The following is a 17,281-nucleotide window of genomic DNA, read 5'->3' as shown; positions in this document are numbered from 1 at the left end:
GAACCGTAAAGGCCTCGTGTGTGTTGCAGCCCAACACCCCTCTAAAGTGGCCCAATAACCCATCCAAACCCCCTCCATCCTCTCGGTCATTCTATCACGATCGCGTGGGCAAAAACCGCACCTCATTTGGACTCTCCTAGCTCCCTCTACCTATAAATATGTGCTCCTCCCGGATTTTTCGCGCAGTCTAAACCCTAGCCCTTCTCAACCGTGCCACCGGACAAGTCCACCCTCACCGGACATGTCCAGCTGGCCACGTCGCTCCAACCAACCCCGTCGCGCCATGTCATCAACCCTGCCGCCTCAGCCTACCACGCGCCGCCACGCGTCCCCGGCCCAGTCGCCCTCCGCCGCCACCCGCATGGGCCCGCCGGGGCCCGAGCGAGGCCCTCCCGGCCCATCTCTCCGCCACCGCGCTTCGCAGGCGCCCCGCCCGAACAGCGCCGGCCACCTTCACCGCCTCCCGCCGGCGAGCTCCACCGCGTAGCTCCGCCTCCTCGCTGCGCCGCCGCCCCATGCCGCCGGCAACCGCGCCGCCCAAGCAGGCCGCCGCCCCAACATGCGGCTGGAGCCGCGCGCCGCGCCCGCTCGGCCCCGTCGCCTCTTCCTTGTCGTGCCGCCACATCCTCGTCGTCGGCCTCCGCCGTCGTCGCCTTCGGCCGCCGCGCCGCTCGCCGGACTCGTCGCCGGTCGGATCCGGTGGATCAGGACGAGATCCCCCGGCTCATCCATCCAAACGCCGCGCCCACATCCGGATGCCTCCGTCCCACTCCGTCTCACCCCACGTTGACTTTTCGAAGGTCTAATTTCCTCTAAGTCCCAGATCTGTGTTATTTTCATGCATACTTCACCATGTCATAACTTCATGACCGTTGCTCCGTTTTGTGCATATGAGATATCAAGATGTTGTTAGGTTGCCCTCTTCATTTTGTTCCATTGCACCATGCTTGTTTGAGTCCATCTTGATGCCGAAATTGTTGATGCAAGAGTGCTATAAAATGTTAGGTGCTGATTCTTAGCAGTTTATGAGCTTTTGTCATTTTTGCCATGATTATTGTGTGCTTCCTATGGACTTGAGATCTACATGTGTTTTGGGCTATGCCATGCCATCTTTACAAGGTGCATGCCATGTATTTTTGTGATCAATGTGGTGACTATCACAAGCATGCAAAGTAGCTCTCGTGATGTTGCTGATTTCACTAAGTCTTTTCTCTGCTGTTATTTTTATGCCATGTATTCGTGATGCTACAGAGAGGTCCATGCTTATTTTGAGTACATTCAATAAGGATGATTTGAGCATATGGTTATGCTCTATCCATCCATGCCATTTTTTGTAGTTATGGAGTGCCCTAGCATGACTCAATCTTGCTCTACTTTTGCAATAAAATGTTCCTGGCAGATTATTTACGTGTTAATCAATTTTGCCAAGGTTGTTGTAGTTGATCCATGCATGCTATGAGATTTATTCTTGCCATGTTTAGCTTCATGATCATGTCTTCTTGCTGGTAGTATGCTTAGTTTGTCATGCAATGCCTTGTGTTGAGTGCACCGAGCTCGCAAACATGCCTACGTAACTCTGTTTTTGCCATGTCCAGTTTTCTGCTAAGTCTGAATCTGTTAACGAAACTTGCTATGCTTACATGGGTGCCATCATATCTTTTGATCCCTTTTGGCTTATGGTCAGTAAGGGACTTTTGTTATATGCTTTGAGTTGATTTATGCCATGCCTTGTTTTGCCATGATCTGATCCTGTAGCATGTTGTTATCTTGCTCTAAACATTGCTTCCTGATGTTAATTCCTGACATGTTAGTATTTTCACCAAGTCTGTGAAGCTGTTATATTTTGCCCTTTTTCCATGCTTGTTTGAACCTGCTATTGTGTGAATTAGATGTAGCTCAGTGTTCATCTTTTGTCAAGAATCTTGAGTGTATCACTGCCATGTGCTTTGTTGCGATGTTAAAGTGCAATAGCGTAGTTTCTTGATGCATTCTAGATGGCGTTGTGCTGTTAATCGCAGAATTGTGCCATTCTTGTTTCGCTTGCCATTTGCAAACCGTGCATCCGATTCCGGCGATCTTTATATCGATTTCGACCGAAATCAACTATTCTTTCCAGCGGCAATCTTGGTTTGCCAAGTTGAGCCCTGGTTCAATCTTTTCCTTCCGGAGCACGCATATGCATTGCATATCACATCCCGCATATCATGCCATGCTTTGCATCATGTTGCTTGCGCATTGCACCGTGGTTGATTGTGGTTTCCTTTGCTTGTGTTCTTGCCTTGGGTAGAGCCGGGAGACGAGTTCATGATCGAGGAACCCGTTGAGTACGCTTATGAGGATCAAGCTTTCGTCTACTCGAAGAACTTTGTAGGCAAGATTACCATACCCTCGAAATCACTTCTATCTTTGCTTGCTAGTTGCTCGTTCTTTTGCTATGCTGTGATGCCCGCCACTTGCTATATCATGCCTTCCATATTGCCATGTCAAACCTATTACCCACCTTTTCCTAGCAAACCATTGTTTGGCTATGTTACCGCTTTGCTCAGCCCCTCTTACAGCGTTGCTAGTTGCAGGTGAAGTTGGAGTTTGTTCCATGTTGGAACATGGATATTGTTGGGATATCACTATTATATATTGTTTACTTTAATGCACCTATATACTTGGTAAAGGGTGGAAGGCTCGGCCTTATGCCTGGTGTTTTGTTCCACTCTTGCCGCCCTAGTTTCCGTCATACCAGTGTTATGTTCCTTGATTTTACGTTCCTTACGCGGTTGGGTTATAATGGGAACCCCTTGACAGTTCGCCTTGAATAAAACTCCTCCAGCAAGGCCCAACCTTGGTTTTACCATTTGCACTAACAACCTATCACCTTCCCTTGGGTTCTGCCGACTCAAGGGTCATCTTAGCCCCCGGGCCAGTGCTTGTCTAAGTGTTGGTCTGAACTAGAGTCCTTTGCAGCGCCACCTCGGGCAAACTCGAGGGCTGGTTTTATTTGTACGGAGCGCTCATCCGGTGTTGCCCTGAGAATGAGATATGTGCAGCTCCTATCAGGATGTCGGCGCATCGGACGGTCTTGTTGGTCTTGTTTTACCATTGTCGAGATGTCTTGTAACCGGGATTCCGAGTCTGATCGGGTCTTCCTGGGAGAAGGAATATCCTTCATTGACCGTGAGAGCTTGTGATGGGCTCAGTTGGGACGCCCCTGCAGGGTTTTGAACTTTCGAAAGCCGTGCCCGCGGTTATGGGAAGATGGGAATTTGTTAATATCCGGTTGTAGAAAACCTGACACTCAACTTAATTAAAATGAATCAACAGTGTGTGTAGCCGTGATGGTCTCTTTAAGGCGGAGTCCGGGAAGAGAACACGGTCTCGTGTTATGCTTGAACGTAAGTAGTTTTTAGGATCACTTCTTGATCTTTGTAGCTTCTCGACCGTGCTTTGCCTTCTCTTCTCGCTCTCATTTGCGTAAGTTAGCCACCCTATATGCTAGTGCTTGCTGCAGCTCCACCTCACTACCTTTTCCTACCCATAAGCTTAAATAGTCTTGATCGTGAGGGTGTGAGATTGCTGAGTCCCCATGACTCACAGATTACTTCCAAAACCAGTTGCAGGTGTCGATGATACCGTGCAGGTGACGCAACCGAGCTCAAGGAGGTGCTCGATGAAGATCGTGTTCGTTGTGTTGTTTCTTTTCCAGTTGATCAGTAGTGGAGCCCAGTCGGGGCGATCGGGGATCTAGCATTAGGGGTTGTCTTTCTTTATTTGGTTCAGTAGTCGGACCTTGATTGTATTCTGGATGATGTAATGCTATATTTATGTATTGTGTGAAGTGGCGATTGTAAGCCAACTCTTTATCCCTTTCTTATTCAGTACATGGGATGTGTAAAGATTACCCCTCTTGCGACATGCCTACTATGCGGTTATGCCTCTCAGTCGTGCTCCGACACGTGGGAGATATAGCCGCATGGTGGGTGTTACAAGTTGGTATCAGAGCCTTCCCCGACTTAGGAGCCCCCTGCTTGATCGAATTGCTGGCATTGTTGAGTCTAGAAAAATGTTTTGAGTCTTTTAGGATTATATATATCGGAGAGTAGGATTCTTTTTACTCCTCGGTCCTTCGTTGCTCTGGTGAGGCCTCCTGACATAGAGTTTTGACTCTTCTCTTCTCAAATTTCACAAAAAAAAAATTAGGATCACGCGGGTTCCTTGGAATCGTTCCGATGATTTTGTGACGAGAGCATTTTTCTTGGTGCCTCCTGACATTTAGGGGTTGTGGCAGTGTCCCGGGGAGTTGAGCTTCGAGGTGTTGTCGTCACAATTTTATCGTTGCAGTTCTGGAATACCTAAGTTCGCCGACATCGAAAATCTCTTTTATGTAGTTGTTGGTGAGATAACCTCGACGCCACCCAGTACTGGGGCGGGAGTTCGGGAGTATTGCCATACCTCGTATAATGGATGCTTTTCGAAGGTTGAGGTAAATGATTTCCGAAGGTTTCTTGGTTATGTGTTGAAGGATGGATACAGCTGGATGTAGGATTTGCTAGTTTTGGGTGAGATATTATGCTTCCCCTGTATCCCCAACACCTGATTGCATAACCGGAAAGTTTTGGGAGTTTATAAGTGGGAATTCAAGTAGCTCCTAGGACATCTTTCCGACTGATATATGATATGAAATTGGGGTTCGACGTCTAGTGGTCCGCCTATACACGATTGGTTTTACAGTGGTCTCGTTGTGTCTTAAAGAGTCCTTGGATATGCTGACTCGGGGATGCTTCGTATGTCATGTGCACTGCCTTGTACATGATGGTGTTGTACGATCGAGCCCGTGTGGGCCCCACCATGAAAACTTCATACGAAATGTCTATCATATGTTTGTTCCGGCTTACTCTGCAAGCCAATCCTTTGTTTTGTTTTGGTTTGTGGTATTCGAGTTGCTTTGAAGTCAAGTATTGATTCCATACCTTTCCTAAGCGGTGTTCTCATTTTTTCTATGTGAATACTAATCCTTCTTGATCTTCGAGATTGTCATGTCAATTCTTTTCCAACCGACGTGCTCCTTTTCAAGTGGATCCGATCATTCCAACATTCGTGAGATCAACTCTTAGCCTTCTCAATGTTGTTCGTTTCATCTGTCCCCAAGTTGCCTTTGTTTTCCCGCCCACCCACCCATTTTTCTTCGAGGACTAAGATTTCTTAATTGAGTATCCATCTTATTGATGGGAAGTATCTCCATTCTTTTCCGTCAATGTTCTTACCCGGTGGTTCTAGTGAAGATGCTCTACAAGTTCATCATTCTTCGTTCTCTTTCTTCTCCGGTGGATTCTATTCAAGCTTTGTCGATCATATCTTTTCCTTGTTTCAAATGTTTTCTCATGCCGGTGCACTTCTTAATCATCCACTTCTCGTTATTCAATTGTTCCGGAGTGCTGAAGATATCTCAGAAGACTCACGGTTACATTCTAGACCCGTTCAACCTATTTCGAGGTTGTTATCTCATACACGCTATTTAATTCAACCGGTGCAATCTCCCTTTCAAGTAATCATTCAACGGTGTTTCTTTTGAGTGGGCCCTAACCCACAGGTCTTTCCCGAGGATCTTACCTGACTCTTCTAATTTTTCCAGAGTTATTCTCAAATTATTTTCAAAGTTTGACGTAAGAATGAATGATCATCAGTCAAATGCCTTTCTCCAAGATCTTTCAAATTCTTTTCATTGTTGATTCAGCCTTTATATTCTTCATTATTGCGGAGTATCTCAACAATTCACGGTGGTGTTTCTTGTCGTAATTCTCAGATTTTGAAGACCGAAGAAGAGTTTTCCTCCATATCTTGTTCCATTCTCTTCAATATTCATGGTGCTAGCCTTATGTCATCCTCTCATAATTGTTTTCAATTATGACAATTCTTTTCATCCTTCAGGAGCAATTCAGGAGTCTTTGCAGTTTGATTCTCCAGAGCCCATCATCTCATAATTATTCATTCTCAGCTTTCAGCTATTGTTCTCAAAATCTTACCGGTGCATCATTCAAGTATTCGCTAATCAGCTCGGGATCTCTTAGTTCACTTGCATCTAAATTCCCTCAAGTATCCTCTTTTGTTTTCCAATTCTTCTCGGAGAATTGTGCCTGTGCTATGTTCATTTTTTTCAATTCTTATGGTGGTTCATTCAAGATTTCTCTTCCTTCATTATCATATCAATGCATTTGTTGTTTCAATCCTACCAGCGGTTTGTTGAAGACCTTCTCAAGATTACGCTATATCTCTCCTGTATCTTTCAACGAGAATAAGTATAGTATGCCAAATCTGTTGCTCGTCATCAATTTAATTGGTGAAGGATATGCATAACATAATTCTTATTATTGTTTCATCCAAGTGATATAATTTCTTATTTCCGGAGTGGTTCATCATATCACATTCTCGGCTCGAGATGCTTATCTTTTCTCTTCCAAGAGTTCCAAGCTCTCGCAATTATATCACCACAGAGATTCATCTAAATCATTTCAAGGATTCACCTTGTGTTTTCAACTTCTCTTTCCTTTCATTTGTTCATTCTTTTATTACCAGAGTTCTTCATGGAGGCACTACATGATGGCTCATCAAGGATTTAATTCCTTCTCGAAGTGTTCATCAAGATTCTTTTCAAAGGAGCTCAAGCATTCTTCATCTTGCAATCCGGAGTGCAATTGTTTCTCCGTTTATCTTTTGAGGTGGTGTTATGTCATTGTTGATAATTTCCCTTTGTGTTTCATGATTCACAAGTTTCAAGAGTGACATATCCAAATCCATCATTTTCTCTTCGCTCAAGACATCTTTTCAAACCATCAATCTCTCCATTGGAGTTATCTTGGGTTATATTTCACCTAAAGCTTTCCCTAAGGATTGTTGCTATTTATGGTGCTTATAAATGACCCAAGTTCTTCATTTATCCTCACGGTGAAATAAGCTTCTTGTATTCTTGTTGATATCAATCCAATCTATCGTTTCCGTTAGTGGCAGAATTTCACCTCATAATTTTGAGATGTCTTCAATAAGTCCACATCAAGCTTATCCTTTCGTTTTTGATAATCCAACAACTCCGTTCTAGCATTTGTTGCAAACATGCTCTCCCAAGATCTTGTTTCCCTCCATTCATTTCTTTCTAGTCTTTCTTCTTACGGAAGCATTGTGATGTTTATCTCTTCTCTCATCATCTTGTTTTGTCAAGATCATGTTCTTTCCTTTGTTTATCCATTTAACTGGAGTGTTGTGCCCTTTGCTCAAGTTCTTTTCGACTTATCAAGTCTTGCATCTCTTTTCAACCGGAGTACTGCCCGAATTGGTTCTTCCTTGTTCCTTTTTCCTAACGGAGTGTGTTCTACTTCGATCATCTTCGTTGCATTCTTTTCTGAAAATGGTTTAACCTCTCAAGGTTCATTGGCTTCACTCGTTTGTCAAAGAAGCAACTTAGTTCTACCTCTTATCTTCCTCTTCCATTCCCTCTGGTGCCATCCTAGATCTCGGGACGAGATCCTCTCGTAGTGGTGGAGTGTTGTAACACCCCGGATACGACTTTCCATATTTGTACTCCGACTCTTGCCTTTTCCGGAGATGCGATATGATTTTCCCTTCGTGGTTTGGTTTTGTCTTTGTTTTGCATTTGTTCTTGTCATGCATTTCATATCATGTCATCATGTGCATCGCATTTTGCATACGTGTTCGTCTCATGCATCCGAGCATTTTCCCCGTTGTCCGTTTCGCAATCCGACACTCCTATGTCCTCCGGCGCTCTCCTTTTGCCTCTTTTCGTGTGCGGGTGTTAAACATTCTCGGATTAGACCAAGATTTGCCAAGCGGCCTTGGTACGCTACCGGTAGACCGCCTGTCAAGTTTCGTACCATTTGGAGTCCGTTTGATACTCCAACGGTTAACCGGGGAACCGTAAAGGCCTCGTGTGTGTTGCAGCCCAACACCCCTCCAAAGTGGCCCAATAACCCATCCAAACCCTCTCCATCCTTTCGGTCGTTCGATCACGATCGCGTGGCCGAAAACGCACCTCATTTGGACTCTCCTAGCTCCCTCTACCTATAAATATGTGCTCCTCCCAGATTTTTCGCGCAGTCTAAACCCTAGCCCTTCTCCACCGCGCCGACGGACATGTCCACCCCTCGCCGGACATGTCCAGCCGGCCACGTCGCTCCGACCAACCCCGTCGTGCCACGTCATCAACCCCGCCGCCTCAGCCTACCGCGTGTCGCCACGCGTCCCCGGCCCGGTCGCCCTCCGCCGCCACCCGCGCAGGCCCGCCGGGGCCCGAACGAGGCCCTCCCGGCCCATCTCGCCGCCGCCACGCTCCGCAGGCACCCCGCCCGAACCGCGCCGGCTGCCTTCACCGCCTCCCGCCGGGGAGCTCCGTCGCCTAGCTCTGCCTCCTCGCTGCGCCGCCGCCCCATGCCGCCGGCAACCGCGTCGCCCGAGCAGGCCGCCGCCCCAACGCGCGGCTGGAACCACGCGCCGTGCCCGCTCGGCCCCACCGCCTCCTCCTCGTCGTGCCGCCACGTCCTCGTCGCCGGCCTCCGCCATCATCGCCTCCGGCCGCCGCGCCGCTCACCAAACTCGTCGCCGGTCGGATCCGGTGGATCGGGACGAGATCCACCGACTCATCCATCCAAACGCCGCGCCCATGTCCGGATCCCTCCGTCCCGCTCCGTCTCATCCCACGTTGACTTTTTGGAGGTCTAATTACCTCCAAGTCCCAGATCTGTTTTATTTTCATGCATACTTCATAATGTCATAACTTCATGACTGTTGCTCCGTTTTGTGCATATGGGATATCTAGATGTTCGTTAGGTTGCCCTCTTCATTTTGTTCCATTGCACCATGCTTGTTTGAGTCCATATTGATGCCCAAATTGTTGATGCAAGAGTGCTATAAAATGTTAGGTGCTGATTCTTAGCAGTTTATGAGCTTTTGTCATTTTTGCCATGATTATTGTGTGCTTCCTATGGACTTGAGCTCTACATGTGTTTTGGGCTATGCCATGCCATCTTTACAGGGGTGTATGCCATGTATTTGTGCGATCAATGTGGTGAATAGCACAAGCATGCAAAGTAGCTCTCGTGATGTTGCTAATTTCAGAGACTTAGAATTTCACTAAGTCTTTGCTCTGCTGTTATTTTTATGCCATGTATTCATGATGCTACAGAGAGATCCATGCTTCTTTTGAGTATGTTCAGTAAGGATGATTTGAGCATATGGTTATGCTCTATCCATCCATGCCATTGTTTGTAGTTATGGAGTGCCCTAGCATGACCCAATCTTGCTCTACTTTTTCTATAAAATGTTCCTGGCAGATTGTTTACATGTTAATCAATTTTGCCAAGGTTGTTGTAGTTGATCCATGCATGCTATGAGATTGATTCTTGCCATGTTTAGCTTCTTGATCATGTCTTCTTGCTGGTAGTATGCTTAGTTTGTCATGCAATGCCTTGTGTTGAGTGCATCGAGCTCGCAAACATGCCTACATAACTCTGTTTTTGCCATGTCCAATTTTCTGCTAAGTCTGAATCTGTTAACGAAACTTGCTATGCTTACATGGGTGCCATCATATCTTCTGATCCCTTTTGGCTTATGGTCAGTAAGGTACTTTTGTTATATGCTTTGAGTAGATTTATGCCATGCCTTGTTTTGCCATGATCTGATCATGTAGCATGTTGTTATCTTGCTCTAAACATTGCTTCCTGATGTTAATTCCTGACATGTTAGTATTTTCATCAAGTCTGTGAAGCTGTTATATTTTTCCCTTTTTCCATGCTTGTTTGAACATGCTATTGTGTGAATTAGCCATAGCTCAGTTTTCATCTTTTGTCAAGCATCTTGAGTGTATCATTTCCATGTGCTTTGTTGCTATGTTAGAGTGTAGTAGCTTAGTTTCTTGTTGCATTCTAGATGGCGTCGTGCTGTTAATCGCAGAATTGTGCCATTCTTGTTTCACTTGCCATTTGCAAACCGTGCATCCGATTCCGGCGATATTTATATCGATTTCGACTGAAATCAACTCCTCTTATAGCGTTACTAGTTGTAGGTGAAGTTGGAGTTTGTTCCATGTTGGAACATGGATATTGTTGGGATATCACTATTATATATTGTTTACTTTAATGCACCTATGTACTTGGTAAAGGGTGGAAGGCTCGGCCTTATGCCTGTTGTTTTGTTCCACTCTTGCTGCCCTAGTTTCCGTCATACCGGTGTTATGTTCCTTGATTTTGCGTTCCTTACGCGGTTGGGTTATAATGGGAACCCCTTGACAGTTCGCCTTGAATAAAACTCCTCCAGCAAGGCCAACCTTGGTTTTACCATTTGCACTAACAACCTATCACCTTCCATTGGGTTCTGCAGACTCAAGGGTCATCTTTATTTTAACCCCCCCGGGCCAGTGCTTGTCTAAGTGTTGGTCCGAACTAGAGTCCTTTGCAGTGCCACCTCGGGGAAACTCGAGGGTTGGTTTTATTTGTACGGAGCGCTCATCCGGTGTTGCCCTGAGAAAGAGATATGTGCAGCTCCTATCAGGATGTCTGCGCATCGGGCGGTCTTGCTGGTTTTGTTTTACCATTGTCGAGATGTCTTGTAACCGGGATTCCGAGTCTGATCGGGTCTTCCTGGGAGAAGGAATATCCTTTGTTGACCGTGAGAGCTTGTGATGGGCTAAGTTGGGACACCCCTGCAGGGTTTTGAATTTTCGAAAGCCATGCCCGCGGTTATGGGAAGATGGGAATTTGTTAATACCCGGTTGTAGAAAACCTGACACTCAACTTAATTAAAATGAATCAACAGCGTGTGTAGCCGTGATGGTCTCTTTTCGGCGGAGTCCAGGAAGAGAACACGGTCTCGTGTTATGCTTGAACATAAGTAGTTTTCAGGAGCACTTCTTGATATTTGTAGCTTCTCGACCGTGCTTTGCCTTCTCTTCTCGCTCTCATTTGCGTAAGTTAGCCACCCTATATGCTAGTGCTTGCTGCAGCTCCACCTCACTACCTTTTCCTACCCATAAGCTTAAATAGTCTTGATCGCGAGGGTGTGAGATTGCTGAGTCCCCGTGACCCACATATTACTTCCAAAATTAGTTGCAGGTGCCGATGATACCGTGCAGGTGACGCAACCGAGCTCAAGGAGGAGCTCGATAAAGATCGTGTTCATTGTGTTGTTTCGTTTCCAGTTGATCAGTAGTGGAGCCCAGTCGGGGCGATCGGGGATCTAGCATTAGGGGTTGTCTTTCTTTATTTGGTTCCGTAGTCGGACCTTGATTGTATTCTGGATGATGTAATTCTATATTTATGTATTGTGTGAAGTGGCGATTGTATGCCAACTCTTTATCCCTTTCTTATTCAGTACATGGGATGTGTAAAGATTACCCCTCTTGCGACATGCCTACTATGCGGTTATGCCTCTAAGTCGTGCCCCGACACGTGGGAGATATAGCCGCATCGTGGGTGTTACAGTTGTTCCCTTTGTCATCGGTATGTTACTTGCCCGAGATTCGATCGTTGGTATCACCATACCTAGTTCAATCTCGTTACCGGCAAGTCTCTTTACCTATATCGTAATGCGTCATCCACAACTAACTCATTAGTCACATTGCTTGCAAGGCTTATAGTGATGTGCATTACCGAGAGGGCCCAGAGATACCTCTCTGACAATCGGAGTGACAAATCCTAATCTCGATCTGTGCCAACTCAACAAACACCTTCGGAGACACCTGTAGAGCATCTTTATAATCACCCAGTTACATCGTGATGTTTGATAGCACACAAGGTGTTCCTCCGGTATTCGGGAGTTGCATAATCTCATAGTCAGAGGAACATGTATAAGTCATGAAGAAAGCAATAGCAATAAAACTCAACGATCATAATGCTAAGCTAACGGATGGGTCTTGTCCATCACATAGTTCTCTAATGATGTTATCCCGTTAATCAAATGACAACACATGTCTATGGTCAGGAAACATAACCAGCTTTGATTAACGAACTAGTCAAGTAGAGGCACACTAGGTACACTCTGTTTTGTCCATGTATTCACACATGTACTAAGTTTCCGGTTAATACAATTCTAGAATAAATAATAAACATTTATCATGATATAAGGAAATATAAATAACAACTTTATTATTGCCTCTAGGGCATATTTCCTTCAATGATATGGCCATCATCATCTTGTGCCTTTGATCTCCATCTCCAAAGCACCTTCATGATCACCATCGTCGCCAGCTTGACACCTTGATCTCCATCATAGTGTCATTGTCGTCTCGCCAACTATTGCTTCTACGACTATCACTACCGCTTAGTGATAAAGTAAAGCAATCACATGGCGATTGCATTTCATACAATAAAGCGACAACCATAAGGCTCCTGCCAGTTGCCGATAACTTTTACAAAACATGATCATCTCATAAAAATATTTATATCTCATCACGTCTTGACCATGTCACATCACAACATGCCCTATAAAAACAAGTTAGACGTCCTCTACTTTGTTGTTGCAAGTTTTACGTGGCTGCTACGGGCTTCTTGCAAGAACCGTTCTTACCTACGCATCAAAACCACAACGATTTTTCGTCAAGTGTGTTGTTTTAACCTTCAACAAGGATCGGCCGTAATCAAATTCGATTCAACTAAAGTTGGAGAAACAGAGACCCGCCAGCCACGTGTGTGCTAAAGCACGTCGGTATAACCGGACTCATGAACGTGGTCATGTAATGTTGATCCGGGCCGCTTCATCCAACAATATCGCTGAATCCAAATAAGACATCGGTGGTAAGCAGTATGACTATTATCGCCCACAACTCTTTGTGTTCTACTCGTGCATATCATATACGCATAGACCTGGCTCGGATGCCACTTTTGGGTAACGTAGCATGCAATTTCAAAAAAAATTCCTACAATCACGCAAGATCTATCTAGGAGATGCATAGCATAGAGAGGGGGAGAGTGTGTCCATGTACCCTTGTAGAATGAAAGTGAAAGCATTAGGTTAACATGGTTGATGTAGTCGAACGTCTTCATGATCCAACCGATCTTAGTACTGAACATACGGCACCTCCGAGTTTAGCACACGTTCAGCTCGATGACGTCCCTCGAACTCTTGATCTAGCATAGGGTCGAGGGAGAGTTCCATCAGCATGACGGCATGGTGACGGTGATGGTGATGTGATCTGTGCAGGGCTTTGTCTAAGCACTATGATGCTATGACCGGAGGAATAAACTGTGGAGGAGGGCACTGCACACGGCTAAGAGAACAATTTATGTGCTATGGGGTGCCCCCTTGCCCCCGTATATAAAGGAGGGGAGGAGGAGGAGGCCGGCCAGGAGGCGCGCGCCATGTGCGGGGGGGGGGGGGGGGGTCCTACTAGGAGTAGGATTTGGCCCCCTTTTCCTTTCTTCACCGGAGGGAAAAGGAAGGAGAGGGAGAGGGAGAGGAAACGGGGCCGCGCCCCATCCTCCTTGTCCTATTCGGACTCCCTAGAAGGGGGGCGCGCCACCCCTCCGCGGTCTTCCCTCTCTCTCTCCCTTAGGGCCCATGCATGCCCAATACTTCCCCAGGGGGTTCCGGTAACCGCTCACCACTCCGGTAAAATACCCGAACCACTCGAAACCATTCCGATGTCCGAATACTAACTTCCAATATATGAATCTTTACCTCTCGACCATTTCAAGACTCCTCGTCATGTCTATGATCTCATCCGGGACTCTGAACAAACTTCAGTCACCAAAACACATAACTCATAATACAAATCGTCATCGAACGTTAAGCGTGCGGACCCTACGGGTTCGAGAACTATGTAGACATGACCGAGACACATCTCCGATAAATAACCAATAGAGGAACCTGGATTCTCATATTGGTTCCTACATATTCTTTGAAGATCTGTATTGGTCAGACCGCAGTAACAACATACGTTATGCCCTTTGACATCGGTATGTTACTTGCCCAAGATTCGATCGTCGGTATCATCATACCTAGTTCAATCTCGTTACTGGCAAGTCTATTTACTCATTATGTAATGCATCATCCTGCAACTAACTCATTAGTCACATTGCTTGCAAGGCTTATAGTGATGTGCATCACCGAGAGGGCCTAGAAATACCTCTCCGACAATCGGAGTGACGAATCCTAATCTTGATCTATGCCAACCCAACAAATACCTTCGGAGACACATATAGAGCATCTTTATGATCACCCAATTATGTTATGACGTTTGATAGCACACAAGATGTTCCTCCGGTATTCGGGAGTTGCATAATCTCATAGTCAGAGGAATATGTATAAGTCATGACGAAAGCAATATCAGTAAAACTTAACGATCATTATGCTAAGCTAACGGATGGGTCTTGTCCATCACATCATTCTCTAATGATGTGATCACATTTATCAAATGACAACACATGTCTATGGTTAGGAAACTTAACCATCTTTGATTAATGAGCTAGTCAAGTAGAGGCATACTAGGGACACTCTGTTTGTCTATGTATTCACACATGTACTAAGTTTCCAGTTAATATAATTCGAGCATGAATAATAAAAATTTATCATGATATAAGGAAATATAAATAACAACTTTATTATTGCCTCTAGGGTATATTTCCTTCAGTGAGGTGTATGGGCAAGTCAGACGGAAGATGGTGCCGTAAGAGGCGAGAAGGGTGCAGAGAGCGACTTTGTCAAACTCTTTTCCGTTATCGGTTTGGAGTGCAAGAATGGGGCGACCGAACTGTGTGGTGATATAGGAATAAAAAGATGTGAGTGTGGCTAAAGCATCAGATTTACGACGAAGAGGAAAAGTCCACACATAATGACAATAATCATCTAAAATCACCAACACTACTAGGAAAAGGTCTATAGATGGAATGGACACTAATGGCGCACCTGTCATGTGGTGCGCCACTACTATATAGCAGTGGCGCACCATGTGCTGGTGCGCCATTAGTGTGGAAGACTTCATCTCCTTGCCTTTGACTGGGCATCCCTGACGTCCTACATGCTTTCGCAGGGCGCTGCCGACGTTCCGTGCACTCTCCTGCACTTCATGAACGATGAGTTGCTCGATGTCACCAAGGGCAAAATCGTTCAACCGGGCAACCCCGTGTTCCACGGTAAACCGATGCCACCCACCGTGTATAGGGTTCAACTAGTTCGGGTGCTGCCAGGCTGAGACGAGTTTTTACCTCCGATTCAACCCGCCGGGGCTGACGAAGATGATCTGATGACCCTCAGCACCTGCCTAAGCTGGCCCCTGCTTTGGCCGAAGAGCCAGATTTGTTTTGGGGTGGGGGACACCACCCCAAAGACAACACCGCCAGTCGTGCCGGCGCCAAGCCATGGCAAGACCGCCGCAACGCTACCGGACATGCCGGACATCCCTATGGCATAGGATCCGAACATGCATATGGCACAGGATCCGAACATGCATATGGCACATGATCTGGATGACGACGACAACGACGACGGCAGTACATTTAGCAACGTCGATAAGTACTTTGCCGAACATGGGTACGATGACGAATTTTGTGGGCCTCTTTCTCAAGAACCCAACCAAGACGACCACGGTCTAGCTTGTACGGCGGAGAAACCTAGTTGCAACAGGCGTCGTCTGGCATTCAGTTCTCAGGAGACGCCTCCAGCTGCCGACTTCACTGAGCCTCAGATAGCCGAGGTGCCAAATATTATCAGCCCCAACACACTCAAGAAGGCGGTCTGTGAGCAGAACTCGGTCCCATTACAACAGAAGAAGAAGGGACGGAAAAGAAAGAGTAACAAGGGTGCGATCCAGCCGGCACCAAGTACGATCCGTGCTCAGGACGGGCCACCTTCACCTAAGGATATCTCGAGGAGGGTGCATGTGGCGGGTAGGGCGATGCTACCGACAAATATGCTCAATGCTGCAACCGGTGCTATGCGGAGTCTGCATGACATTGTTCTTCTTGGGAGAAGCGGAGTCTTAGAGAGAATGATGTGGCATACCCAGTTTTCGTGGCCAAAGTGCCATAGGGCAAGGGCTTTGTGGATGGCGCCATCGGGGGTACGATCATCCTGCGGTTTGATGACGTCTTTGCTATGTTTAACCTTCATCCGCTGCACTACACCTTCGTTCGACTGTTTTTGCTGAGTATGGAGATGCGGATCATTAGAGACAAGACCCTGGACATCGTGATAGTCGACCCCTTCTACACGTGTGCCAAGCTCTTGGGCAGCGCTGGGGACCGCCAAGTCGCGAGTTCACACTTCGAAGGCGTCATTCTGGCAAACCCAGATAAGGATAACTTCCTCATGGCTTACTTTCCCGAGTAAGTCATCCCTTAACCGCCCCATAACTTATGATTTCTTAGATTTCGATCGTTCTTTTTTTTCTAACGTTCCGTGTTCTGTGCAGTGACACACATTGCACACTCATCCTCTTAAGCCCGAAATATTCCATGGCCACGTATTTCGACCCGAACCGTGACTCCAAGATGGACTACACAAATATCAAGAAAGTTCTTGATGATGTTCTCCCCGGCTACGCCAAATCTGGAAGCACCTTCACCAGGCCAGTTCGTAGGTACGGCAAGCACGTGTTTGCCCACAATACTAAGTTCTGCTGCGTCAAGTAGCCGCCTGGCGGTTAGAAGGATGCCTACTACGCCCTCCATCACATGCGGGCAATCGTAAGGGACCATCATCACCTTCTGCTACCAGGACGCGGACATCAGACAAGAATTCTTTCGCATCCAGTCGGAGTTTGCGGACATCATTTATCAAGATGTTGTTCATACCTCGGGGCAGTTCTACCTCAATATCAACCGTCCAATAGTGAGATAGACGGAACGCTACAAATGCAGGCTGACAACGCCCGCGATTTCATGACCATCATGACAGACGGCGGCTTCATCCACGCTCCGGTCCCATGAGTCGAGTCGACAGTAGTGATGCTATGTGTAGTTGTGAAACATTGATTGGCTCATGTTGTAATTAAACTTTAATGAACTTGTATGTCTCTTTGGTTTGGACAGTCGTTCAACTTAGATGTAATCGATGCTATTTATTAGTAGGACCATGAATCGTGCTATTAATGTCTTGCTTTTCTCTTCCGATCCTTTTGTTGCATACTTATATATTGCTTATGTATTGTCTGTTGTTTGGCTTGTGCATAGAGATGCCGTCGTATGTCGTGTACAAGGGTAAGGTTCCCGGAGTCTACGACGACTGGGAGGAGTGTCAGAGACAGGTTCACCGTTTCAGCGGTAATAGTTACAAAGGGTACACCACTAGGGCG

This window comes from Triticum urartu, chromosome 3A (genome assembly GCF_056163025.1).
Source record: "Triticum urartu cultivar PI428250 chromosome 3A, HENAU_Tu73, whole genome shotgun sequence".
In the NCBI taxonomy this organism is placed as follows: domain Eukaryota; kingdom Viridiplantae; phylum Streptophyta; class Magnoliopsida; order Poales; family Poaceae; genus Triticum; species Triticum urartu.
The sequence above is the reverse complement of the archived record's forward strand: the minus strand, read 5'-3'. Positions refer to the sequence as shown.